Source organism: Gossypium hirsutum, chromosome D12, assembly GCF_007990345.1.
Source record: "Gossypium hirsutum isolate 1008001.06 chromosome D12, Gossypium_hirsutum_v2.1, whole genome shotgun sequence".
Lineage (NCBI taxonomy): Eukaryota > Viridiplantae > Streptophyta > Magnoliopsida > Malvales > Malvaceae > Gossypium > Gossypium hirsutum.
Window position 1 is genome coordinate 36459334 of NC_053448.1, and position 14279 is coordinate 36473612.

Consider the following 14279-nt stretch of genomic DNA (forward strand, 5'->3'; position numbering starts at 1 on the left):
GGGATGCCCAGAACCGTCCATATGATCACTCAAACCAGCATTTTAGCTGACTAAATAAGCTTGGGAAGAAGTCATTGAAGAACTTTTAACCTTGCATTCAAACCCCTCAGAAAAATGTGGCTTTATGAATTTACCCTAGGTTATTTTTAGCAAAGTTGAATCTCTCAACTTTGCCATGTGTGTGGCCGGCCAAGGGGGGTCTGTTTGGCTGATGGAATTTTCTATTTTTACCTGCCACAATCAGCTATAAAAGCCACCCCTTGCTGATCATTCAAATCATCCCTCACACTCTCATTCTCTCTTCTCCTCTCTCACTTTCTCTCAACTTTTCCTTCCCATTTTCCCTTTTGTTCAAGTGTCGATTTCTTCTATTGGGAAAGAGGTCCTAATCAGACATTTTTGAGCAGCAATTAAAGTATTCATAAGCCACCTTGATAGCCTAGGAGAATGGAGAATGAAGAACGAAGCAATCAGTCAAGCCACGGAGAAACACCAGATTTGCTTCTTGTTCTCTATCTCTTTAAATTCCGTTGTTGTTTTGACAAACATGTTTATGAATATTTATGCTATTGAAATGGTTATTCTAATCAATTTAGCTTGAACTTAATCCGTGTTGGGTTGATTATATTTTGTCTGCTTGAATTATTGAAATTGTGTTTGTGCTGTTATAGGCCTCGGTAAGATGCTTGATTAAGTAAAATCGTGCCTAAGTTATTCTTGCAATATTAATTGTTAGATAAATAATGAATTAATTATTAAATCGTATTGAAATTGTAATTAATCAACACAATACTTAATCAGTGCATGTTTATTCTACTAAGGTAGCTGGATTTAATTTAGCATTGTATTTGGCGATATATATGCCTTGCATAACTTGTAAGATTATTGTGATTAAACTGTTTCAAGGTAGAAATACTCTGTTACCCCACTTGATCTTTAATATGCCTGTGAAGATTGATTAATCGCTTGGATTGACATTGGAAAATGTTCAAGAGATTGATTAATTTAATAAGTATGTATGAGCAGTAGTTAGCAAATTATCGAGTTGCCGTGAATTTGTTCGTAGCAGTATAAACATAAGTTTGATAATTCTAAGTTAAAGGAATGTAATTAATCCAACACAATTATATCATCTTGATTAAACCTTATTTGAAATCGTGCATTAGAACCTTTTTATTTTTAAAAATTTTTTTATTTAGTTTTTAACCCTTAGTTTTTAATCATCTTTAAACCAAAATATTTTCCCTCACCAAAGTGTATTAACATTAATTTCATAAATATTCCTTTTTACAGTCCTTGTGGGCACGATAACTCGACATTTACTTGTCACTTTATTACTTCTTGCGATTGTGTACACTTGCACATTTTCATCGTTCCATGTACCCCTTATAATAGACTACCACCAACGGTACGCCTCTTCCATTAATAATGACACAATACCCTTGAATTTTTGTTCCGGAGTACAATCTAGATCCTCCACAATCCTCCCAAAATTGCTCAAACATATCATCAATCCTTGGTTGCGGGTACTTATATTTTATGGTCAACTTATTCAGCTGGAGATAACCGATGCACAACCTCTAAGTCCAATCCTTCTCCTTCATGAACAACACTGATGCTCCCTATGGAGACACACTTGAATGAATGAACCCAAGATCCAGCAACTCTTCCAACTACAACTTCAACTATTTCAGTTCCTTAGGTACCATGTGATAAGGCGCAACAGTCACCGGAGCAGTACTGGGATAGAGCTCAATACCGAACTCAACTTCTCTATACGACAGTAATCCATGCAACTCCTCAGGAAACACACCCAAAAATTCACAGACAGCCCGAATCTCATCCAACCTCATCTCCCTACTATCGAAATTCAGGATATAAGCTAGATAAGCTTTTCAACCTTTCAGGACTAACTTCTCAGCATGAAGCGAAGGAATCACATTTGACAACAACTTAAACCTTTTACCAACAACAACTTTTGAATCGCCAGCACCACACAGAGTCACCAACTTCACCTTGCAATCCACCTTAGCCCGATGCTAGGACAACCAATCCATACCCAGAATGATGTCGAAACCCTAAAATGATAACTCAAAAATATCAATCGAGAACACTTGTCCCTAAACCATCATAAGATAATGATGATAAACTCAATCCACCACTACACTATCACCTAGAAGTCTCTTAATCATAAGACTCGATATAGATGTCTTTACAGCAATCCCCAACTCTCTAGCTACGTCTCTCAAGATAAAAGACCTCGTCACACTAGAATCAACTAAAGCTAGTACAGGAAAAGATTGTAGCGTGAAAGTACCTGTGATAAAATTAGTGGTCGCTCTAATCCAAGGTTCCCTCACTGCATAAAATCTGGTTGGACCACCATCACTACCTCGTGCAGCACCACGCTGACCAGTACCTCTACCACCATCATGTCTGGGATAGCCTCTCCCTCGAGCTGAAGCAAGTGCATCAACAACAGCGGCAACAGGATGATTGCGACCAATAATAGCTATCTTCGGTAGTCACTCACTCAGTGCTCTATCAAACCACAAACAAGATAAGCATCTGCCATCCTCCAACACTCGTCACAATGACATCAACTACAATGATCACATATCGGCCATGTAGTATCCCCCTGATAAATAGGACAAGCCTCAAATCTCGTAGCATGCCTATCTTGACATAACCACCAACAACACATCATCCAGATCTACCGAAACGACCTCTCTTACCCTTATGACCAAAACCACTAGTAGCCTCAGTCAACCTCTTAACAGCTCCAGATGAAGCAGCTTTGGGCTCCTCTCCTAAAGTCTCCTGTAACGTATGAGCCTTTTCAACTAACTCGTCGAAGACCTTGGTATTCTCAGCAACAAGATAGAGCTTAATCTCACGGTTTAGCCTAAACCTGAACCTCTTACAATGGTTTGCCTCAAAAAAACCAACTCGGGAGCATACTGGCTCAACCGAAAAAACTTAACCTCGTACTCGTCTACCGACAGAGTACCTTGAACAAGATCCATAAACTGCTGTCTCCTAGCCTCGAGATACTACTTGCCCATAAACTTCCTCTAAAATGATGCTCAGATGAAGTCCCAAGTTAGACAATCCAGCGCAGTACCCCTCTTGATAGTCATCCACCATTGTGAGCTTCATCTGTCAACAGTGATACAACACAATCCAACTTGTACTCATCTGAACAACCCATCTGACCAAGAATACGAATGACACCCTCCAACCAATACTCTGCACATCTCAGATCACCACCCCTAACACCACGAAACTCATTACCACCAAGAGCTCATAAACGCTCCAATGGCAAACCCTGATGAGTCGGAGTAGCATTGGCACCAACGATACGCTGTACTGCTCCTAACATCTCAGACATGAACTACTCAACGTGCACATTTGAGCATTATCCCGCGGTGGCTCATTGTCATCCATACTACCTCGATCACGACGCGTAGGCATAACAACTACCATATACTAAACAAAAAGAGTAAAGAAAACGTATTAGAAGTGAGTAGAGGCAAGAGATCCAAAATTTAACTAAGCATAGTTTCTATAAGGCATTGTGTTCCCAATCCTACCCCAATAACAATTTATATCCCAAAGGTCATGCATAGGAAAAAATACAAATTTTTTTAATCAACACAAGAAAGCAAACATCATAATCCAAGATCATTAATATTCAAGCAACTTAGGCTAACCAAAGGCTTTAAAACTACGACACTGATGCCACCAAATGTGACACCCTAAACCTGACCGGGATAGACCAGCCCGAATTTGAAGCATTACATTAGCCAACTAAGTGACTCTCCGGCTAACGACCACCCAAGACACACCTTAACCTTATAACACCTCAATTTTATCTAATTACTAGTTATTTAATAATGCAGAAGAAAATTATGAGCCAATTTACAACTCTCTTGCTCGGCTCCTCAGCTCCTCAAGCCCGACGATTATCTTCACAAATTGTGAGGGTGTGACCTTTAAAAATCTTAGTGGATGTTAATAAAAATGACTAGTAAATAAACATCCAAATCATGTTTAAATCATATCCAATTAATCACCAATTATTAGTCATAATAATAAAACATGCCAATTTAATTTCCATATGCGTTATCAATATCAAGAATCAATTATTCATGGTTTACAAACATCGAATGATATAAAAATAATCACACATAAATATACTGGCATACACTTCTCATGGCTTAATCGAGTGATCATACATCGGATAAACGGATCTTCGAACTCCAAAAAATATCAAATACAGTTCACCGAGTTGAGTGGGTTGAACCACACGCTCTCTTATAGCACCTCAAATAACCCAATGGGTGGAGACTCGTGCTCAACACTCTCTTATCTACTCCAAACAAATCAGTCCACCTAGAGACATATGATCACAAATTCACAAATAAAGATGACTCCTCAAAAATCCTATGGCATGCCAACTATATCCAATGGATCCACCATGCATGTTGCCAATATATTCCGTCAAACATAGCATATAAATCTGTCATTATTGTTCTCAATTTAATGTGACAAAATGCTTATGTGTAACATGTAACATAGTCATTTAACATCCAATTTAATCAAGTATTTCATTTTCCATTTTCCAATGTTTAATTACCAATTGTAACACTAATATATCATGATAAAAAACTCCAATAACCATGTTCTAATCATCAATATAATTAGTCTAATTAAATTGTAGAAAATCACCTAAATGCTTACTTACCATTATTCAATAAAAATCAGCCAGTCAACTAGAATTAGTTAATTGAAATCAATAATTAAGCTACTAATTAAACATAAACGAGGATCAATTTACCAAATCTCCGTTAGAAACACTCACCACACAATTTATTCTACCACAAACAAGTGATTAACCGAGCAAATTAAGCTTCAATTATGGTTAGCTCTATCCTCTCAAGATTTAGAGCTTTAACAGAGATAAAGTAGACATTACCACCTTTCCAATGTTATAATAAACATGAATTTTAATTAACTATACGAATCGAAATCCTCTCACAAAGATACTATATCAAATTTGTAACATCAAGTCAACAAGTCTAGTCTTCACAAAAATGATCTCTCCAGCCCTCTTAAACACTTTCAATCATCAATACTAGACCAAATACACTTATACTAAGCATCAACTTCATCTTTAAATCAATTTCACGAAATTCCAAAAAATCAGTTCATGAAGATGGTGAAATTCAGATTTCTTTAAATTACCTCACAATTCATGTTTAATCTTGATAAATAAGATCAAAAACCTTTTAATATATCCATTTTGAGCTGGGACATCCATTGATTTGTGGATTTCCTCTCAAAATTCAAGATCCACCAATAAAGAACCACGTGTTTTTGGAAAAAGATCACATTGATAAAAATCCTTTAATTGACTCTCAAATTATGTAAAAATGTTTCTAATTATCATAAAAACAAGTTTAGGATTGAATATTACCTTTGATTCGCTCTAAATTCGTTGATTAAAAATCTTAATTCAAGAAACTTGAGAAATTTCAGAATATTTTTTGTTACTTTTGATAATAATTTCGGGTGAATTGAGAGACTATTTTGAGAAGGAAATTGGTTGGATCTATTCTCTGATGATAGGTCTTTAAAATCATGCAACGGAAACGAATTTTAAAGCTCTCTAATCTGATGTAAAATGTGCGAAAAGTGGGCTATATACATTTGTTTTAAAACTAAAACCACCCACATTTCCCTTCCTTTACCACTTAATCCTTTCCCTCCAAAATTTCAAATTTTGAGGTTTATTTTCCATATAAATACTCTAAATTTTATCTTGTTACAATTAAATTCTATTTAATTAATATTTAAATTTTACTTAAATTACCCTAAATAAAAATTATTTTAAAATTCTTTTTCAACCCAAATTGCTTATTTTCATTAATAATTATTTAAAATATTTAAAAATAAATTTTCAAAAAAACTTTAAAATTTTTCGGACTATTATTTAATTGATTTTAGAGGAAATTAACCTCTTAAATTAAATTAAAAATTACTAGAAACCTTATAAATTCCTAGTTTCACACTCAAAACCCGAAAAATATACCCGGAACTACTAGACTCGGTTTAGGGATTTTACACTAGGGTACTACAAACCTTCAAAATTCATTCAATAGCATTTTGCATCTCATGATCCACATCCGAGATAAAGTATACTAACGACTTCGAAAAATTAATTTATTGTCTTGAACACTACTCATAATCCTTTAAAATATTAACAATATGTCCCGCCCCAGCAATAGAGGCATCCCCAAAAACCAAACTATCATCACCAAAGAAGAAATGAGATATCCAAGGTCCCTCACGGCTCGTCATAACCCCCTTCAAAAGACCATATAAACACCCCAATTTCAACAGCGTAGCAAGGCCTTCACTACAAAATAAAAACAGTAAAGGACTCAAAAGATCACCTTATTAAAGCCTATGAGATGGTAAAATATGACCTCTGGCTTCCTCATTCACAATGCTGAATATCTAGCTATCTGGACACTTCGCATAATCAAGTTCATCCAATTCTCATCAAACCTCTTCTTCAACATAACTTCCTGAACCAAATGCAACTCCACCCTATCATATGCTTTGCTCATGCCCAATTTCAGTGCAAAGTTACCCCTAATGCCACTTTGTTTCTTCTTAAATGAAGGAAGCAGTTCAAAAGCAACAATTACATTGTCTGTAATCAATCAACCAAGAACAAAGGCATTCTATGCCTCATCAATACAATGAGGCATAATCTTTTGCAACTTGTTAACAATGACCTTATAAATTATTTTGAAAAATATGTTGCATAAATTGATCGACCAGAAATGGGTCATGTACTGCAGACTATGTTGTTTAGGAATGAGAACTATATAAGTATCATTAATCTTAGTAGGAGAGACACCATCATCATTTAATAACTCCTAAACAAAAAGCACAAACATACTTACCCACTATATGCCAAATTTGTTGATAAAACAAAGCAGGCATCCCATCACTACCCGCCACCTTCGTAGGAGCCATCCTCCGAACCGCTAGGAAAACTTCCTCCTGAGTACACGTAGAACACAAATAATTATTCATGCCCATGGGAACATTAATCGAGATGCCAGATAACAATCTACTCATATCCCTTCTTCCCTGGAAAGTAAACAACTCCAAAAAATATTCAGAAGCAAGCCTCTCAATTTCCTTCGCTCCTGTAATCACTCTTCCATAAGCATATTCAATCTAATTGACAATATTAACTCATTGATGCTGGGAGGCAAATCTGTGAAAAAAACAATGTTCCGGTCTCCATGCCGCAACCAATTAGCCTCAGCTCTCTTTTCCTAATACCTCTCATTCTTATCAATCTCAAGCTTAAGTTGCATTTTGGCAATCACCATTTCCTCCGATACATAATCGTCAGGGTCTTTAACATAATGCTCACTAAGGCATTCCTAATTTTTAAGAATATCAACTACAGATAAACCTCTTACCTTCTTAGCCCACTTAGACAATCCCTCACAAACTGATCAAATTCGAGTACGGATAGGATCCACCAGAGCTTCCCAAATATGTTGAACCTTTGCCTCACAAGACTTCTTAAAAAGCCAATATTCCTCAAATCTAAAACTCCTCCATCCCTCTGTCGCGTGTGAATATGATATGGGAATTGTGCAAGTATACACGTTGAATCAAGTAATAAAGTGATGACTGAGTATCGTACTCACTAGGATCGAATTGAGGCATAAAAGTGATCTAGTTATTATAATAATATGTAATTAATGCTATGGTAAAGCTATGGTAAGTATGCAATGGCAATTAAAGGAATAATGATGTATGCAATATGTGGAATTAATTAATACTTGGAAATGCTATGGGAATTATAGTAGAAATGTAATGGCAATTATAAGAATTACTACGTGAATATTACGTAAATGAACAAATAAATAACTAAGAGTGCAATGGTAAAGATTCTATGGAAAAAGATAATGGTTACGCGATGTTCAACTGGAAGGTCAAGATTACTAAGAATCTACTTTTCCTATCTACAATGCCTCAGCAAAATCATATGTAACCTATTGCGCATAAAAGTTCTAAAGTGGTCTACCTCTTTCGAGAGCAAAAACCTCAAGTTACCTTGTCTATGTCTAAATGCCTTTAATATGGTACCCTTAATTGTGTCCTTCTGTATTAACATTGTTCTATGTCTAGAGTCTACTAAAAGTATCAGTCAAATACTTGCTCATATCATTCAACCATGGTCTAACTAATCTAACATTTTTAGGCTTTAGATTAATTTAAGGGTATGCTGCACAATCGACTATGTCTAGGGATTGGTAACATACATTTTAAAGATTGACACAATTGAATGAAACAGTAAAATAATTCAAATTTATACTATAGCCATTAAAGAAGTTAAAGTTACATCAAAGTAATCCCAACCCTATGATATTTAGCTCATAGGTTGGAAAATAAAATTCAACTTAAACATCATTTTCATCACTATAATTCACGAGGGAACAGATTAAAAATAATGGACGAATGTCGGGGAGATAACATTCGCTTGTCTGATCCACACTCTAACTATACAGTGTCCTGATGTGGCTGAGAGGGACTACCTTTGTTTCTCCTCTTTCTATCTCTATTCAGCCACTACCTTCTATTTTTCCTGAGGATCTCATCCTCCGTTCCCTTTCTAGGGTTTCCTCCATTTTCTTTTTATATCGTTTTTTTTTATTTTTTTAGGATAATTCAAATAGCCCAAGATTTATCTAGTACAAGTAAAGTTGGGTTGAAACTAATATTTGCTAAATGCTGACTGGAAACCTTCCCAACATTGCCATGGCATATGAGTTGGAAATCTAACCACCCTTTTTCCTTGAAAAACGTCACTCTGTTTCTTGTTCCTCATCTTGCACTTGCCAATACCACAAGTCACAGCCTTTCCACAAGCAATTAAAAGTACCTATTATTTAAACATAGCCCAAGTTCTAATCCAATGCTAAAAATACTAATGAAATGTCCTAAAATACAAGTAGATGTACTTAAGTACATGAAATTAACTAGGTCCAAAGGCATGAAATATAACTCTTTTCAAGAGTTATCACTCCCACCTGATTGAATATCCATAACTCCCATATCAAGCAACAATGAGCAATGATCGAAAATAGAGTGCACACAATGCGAAAGCTTAAAATTCGAAAACAAATCTCTCTAATCCATCCATGCCACCCCATATCAAGGCTCTCCCTAATATTATTCTATGGTAATCTACCTCTTTCCCATGTGTACCACTAACTATCATACCCTAAATTAGTTAGCTCGACATCCTCAAGTGCAAACTTGAAATCCTCCATTGCTCTTTCATCCCTAAGAAGTCTTCCTTAGTTCTCATTAGAAAAATAAATCTCATTGAAATCCCCCATGACTACCCACAGATAGTCAACATCAATGGCTAACTGTCTCAAAAGATCCCATGATTGATGACGACAACATTGAACCGGATAACCATAAAACCCACTAGACCACCATTGTGTACCCCTAGAATCATCCTCTACCAATATATCTATATGAATTGATGAATAAATACACAATTGGACTTTGCATTCCTTTTTCCAACACAAAGCCAAACCTCCTCGTGAACCATCACTACTTACCTCTATTCAACATGAAAATCCCCAACTCCTACGGACCATTTTCATTCTAAAATTTTTGAAGCTTTCTCTCAATGATAAAAGCCATATTAGGGGTTTAAAGCCTTCAATACATGCTGAAGGCGTCTCACTGTCGATCGTTGGACCGCTAACCAGAAGTTTCCTCAAAATCTATACCCACAAAAATTGAAGAAAACACATAATTATGAGATCATTTTTTCCCTTCCTAATCTCAATTAGAGAATCCTCCTCCATAAGGCCCAAATTCAGATCCATTTTTTCCTCCTTCTCATGGTCACAAAACTTTCACCCATCAGATTCAATCCCAAATTAATACCAGCATGATTCACCAAAGTTTATTTTGAAAAAAACAATTTGAATATCCTCCTACCCATCAACCTCTCCTATTTTCAAATCCCTTTGCACTTCATCCATATGGAAAACATCACCTTCCTCCCTGAGGCAATATCTCTTCCTTACCAATGCCCGTCTCGGAACTTCCTTAACTGAAAAATCCCACTCCAAAGGGAGTTCCTTTCTACCATGAACAATTCTAATCGGACAGAAGCCTTCCAAATGACCTAGTCGCCCATAAACGAAGCAAAAAATAGACAACCTTGCATATTGAAATCAAACGTATATGTTATTGGAAACACAAAAATATACACACTTTTTCATGCCATTTTTAACTAAAATTCATGAAATTTCATAGTAATTCTTGTCGAAAAATATATAAAATTTATAAAATAATTAAATTGCACTTAAATTATTAACATGTTGAATTTTAATTAATTTTATAATAAATTTTGATTAATTTTTATTTATTTTCGACAGGTTCGCACAAAGGGTAAAAATGGCTCGATAGACACTACTAAAAGCACAAAATCGAGAAGCGATTTTGAAGTATCGAGGCAAATTAATTTTTTAGCCTAAGACGGTCCAACTTATGAATATTAATTCATAGTATAATTAATTTTAATTTTAAATCAATTTATTTTGGGTTAAATAATTATTATTAATTAAATTAAGAAAAGAGGCCCAATTGTGCAAAACCGAGACACTAATCCAATTGAGCAACTGGGCTACCCAAAATCGTTCAACATGCTGACCCTATTAGTTTATTTAGCTGAATATTTGGCCTGCAAAATAGCCCTTGAATCTTTCTTGAAATTGCATTCAAACCCCTCAACTTATCAAGCCTTTACATATTTCCCCTAGCTAAGTTTAGCAAGTTTGAAAGCTTCAAACTTGCCACATGTGTGGCCGACCATGGGGGAGTCTATGGCTACTGAGTTTTTATATTTTTAGCAGCCTATCGAACCTATAAATACCCCCTTGGATACTCATTTCAAATACACATCATTCTTCACTTCTCTCTCACTTTCTCTCCTAAGAACCCTTCCTCTGTTCTTCTTTTTCCCTTCCATTCCCTTGTTGATTTCCCCTCTTCAAAAATAGCCCTTCAACCATCATTGGTAGTAGCTCGTAGAAACCTCAATTCAACAAGAATAAGCAGAGAATGAGGAGCGGAGCAAACTAGTCAAGTTTTAGAGAGACACCAGATTTGATTCTAGATCCCTATCCTTAAATTTTTATTGTTGTTATTATGAACATGTCTATGAATACTTGTTATGCTGATATGTTTAATTTAATTAATATGGCTTAAATTTAATTCGTGTAAGGTTGATTGCATTTTGTCCACTTAAGTTATTAAAATTATGTATGTGTTGTTATTGGTCTTGGTAAATTGTTTGATTAAGTTATTATTGCATTATGATTGTAAGGTAACTAATGAATTAAGTATTTAATTGTGTTGAAAATATAATTAATTGACACAATATTTAATCAATGCATGTTTAATCTTCTTAGGTACTTGAGGGTTAAATTAGCGATGATATTAAACGGTACATTAGCCTTGTATAACTTGGAAGATTATTATGATTAAACTGTTTCAAGGTAGGAATACATTGTTACCTTACTAAATCTTTTATGTGCTTATGTAGATTGATTAATTATTTGAATTGGCATAGGAAAATGTTCAAGAGACTAGTTAATTTAACAAGTATGGATGAGCAGTAGTTACCAAATTACCAAGTTGCCGTGAATTTATTCATAACAACATGAACATGAGTTTCGTAATTCTAAGTTAAGAAATGTAATTAATCTAACATAATTATGTCATCTTGATTAAAATCATCTTTTGAAATCGTGCATTGGAACTTTTATTTTTATTTTATTTTATTTTACTTATTTAAATTTTAGTTTTTAATCACTTCCTCAAAATCAAAATATTTTTCTTCACCAAAGAGTCATTATTTGTGAATTTGTTAATTTTTCATTTTGGTTAATTTTTCTGTTCAATTTTAACTTAATTAATTTTTCTGTGTTTGCTTCAAGTGTTTATGGGTATTGATCGAATTATTGATTTACTCCCCGTAGACCCTGAGATTGAAAGAACTTTTCGGTAACGAAAGAGACAAGCAAGTTAGAGAAGGACCAAAAAGATGAACTTTAAAAATCCAAATAAAGGAAACGAAGAAAACCCTACTCAAAATTCTATCCTTATTGTTGATAATAGGGATAGAGCTCTAAGATAGTATGTTGTGCCAGTGTTTCACGATCTTAATTAGGGTATTAGGAGACCCAAAATCGAGGCACAATAATTTGAGCTAAATTCAATCATGTTCTAGATGCTTCAAACAGTGGGCCAATTCAGTGGAATGCCTATCGAAGATCCTCACCTTCACTTAAGACTATTTATGGAGGTGAGCTATTCTTTAAAGTTAGCTAAAGTACCAGAAGTTGCACTCTGATTAAAGTTGTTCCCATATTCACTTTGGGATAGAGCTCGAGCCTGGTTGAACTCATTGCCACTACATTCCATTCCCACATTGCTAGAGTTAGCAGAAAGATTCCTCATGAAGTACTTATCGCCTAAATAGAATGCTAAGTTGAGAAATTAGATCACTACTTTCCAACAAATGGATAATGAGTCTTTATATAAGGCATGGGAATGGTACAAAAAATTATTACAAAAGTGTCCTCATCACGGAATCTCTCATTGCATCCAGTTTGAGACGTTTTATAACGGTTTCACTGCTCACATTAGGATGGTAGTGGATGCTTTTGCTAATGGTTCTCTCATTTCTAGGTCATATAACGAGGCTTGTGAAATCGTTGAGAGGATTGCCAACAACAATTATCAATAGCCAACCAATCAAGCAGCGTTAGGAAGACAAGTCGTTAGAATACATGAAGTGGATCCACTCACTTCACTCACATCTCAGGTATCCTCAATATCATCGATGCTTAAGAATTTTACCATTAATGGTTTAATAATTTTACAACTCAGCCGCCCAATCAATTTGAAAATATAGCATGTGTTTATTATGGGGAAGGACATTTGTTCAAGGACTGTCTTTTAAACCTAGAATCCATGTTTATAACCCATCTTGGTGAAACAACCCCAATTTCTCTTGGAGTAACCAAGGGGCTGGACCCAGTAAGACTTATGCCCAACCTAAACTGACCTAGCCACCTATTTTTACCTGATAAGATCAGAAGCAACCTCAAGCTGAATCTTCCAATGGCTTAGAAAACTTGTTCAAGGCATACATAGCAAAAAATGATGCCTTGATCCAAAGCCAAATAGCCACGTTGAAAATTTTGGGGAACCAAATGGATTAGTTTGCAACTAAACTTTGGAATTGACCATAAGGTACTTTGCCTAATGATACAGAAAATCCAAAAAATCTGGGGAAGGAGCATTGTAAAGTGTTGACATTGAGGAGTAGAAAGACATTAGAGCCCAACACTGTTGAAGTTAAAGAAGAGCCAACTGATGCTCAAGACTCAATGGAAGTTCAACCGAGTGTTGAAATTCTTGTTCCACCAGAACCAGAACCTGCAAAATTTGATAAGGTAACTTCTGAACCAATTAATTCTAATAAACTAACAACTTCGTTATATGCAGAATTGCCACAGAAGATGAATCAACCAATTCTAGTAAAGAATCCTCCACCACGCTACCCTTAAAGGCTTTAAAAGCAGAAACATGAAGTTCCGTTCAAGAAGTTTCTAGACGAACTCAAGCAACTTCATATCAATATTTCGTTGGTAGAAGCACTTGAACATATGCTAAATTACGTTAAGTTCATGAAGAGTATCTTCTCCAAGAAATAGAGAGTTGGATAATTTGGGACGGTAGCCCTAACGAAGGAATCCAGTGCATAACTTCAAGATAAACTACCCCCAAAGTTGAAGGATCCTGAATGTTTTACCATACCCTGCAACATTGAAACAACTTATTGTGGTAAGGCATTATGCGATTTGGGTGCGAGCATTAATTTGATGCCTATTTCCATATTCAAAAAGTTTCGGATAGGTGAAGTTCGACCTACTATGGTTACATTTCAGTTAACAGATCAATCTTTGGCACATCCAGAAGGGAAAATCGAGGATGTATTGGTAGGTGTAGATAAAATTATTTTCCCTGTTGACTTTTTTATTCTAGACTTTGAAGCAGATAAAGAGGTACCAATCATCCTAGGAAGGCCTTTTCTAGCATCTGGAAAGACCCTTATCGATGTGCAGAAGGGCAAGCTTACTATG

The 14279-nt window shown here is 35.4% G+C and overlaps 1 non-coding gene across 1 annotated transcript; it reads right to left on the bottom strand.

Moving 5' to 3' along the window:
* Window positions 1–12616: 12616 nt before the first annotated feature.
* LOC121224753 (small nucleolar RNA R71) lies at window positions 12617–12723 on the bottom strand. The gene has a single exon (XR_005922498.1). It is a non-coding gene; the product is annotated as a small nucleolar RNA R71 (small nucleolar RNA).
* Window positions 12724–14279: the final 1556 nt, after the last annotated feature.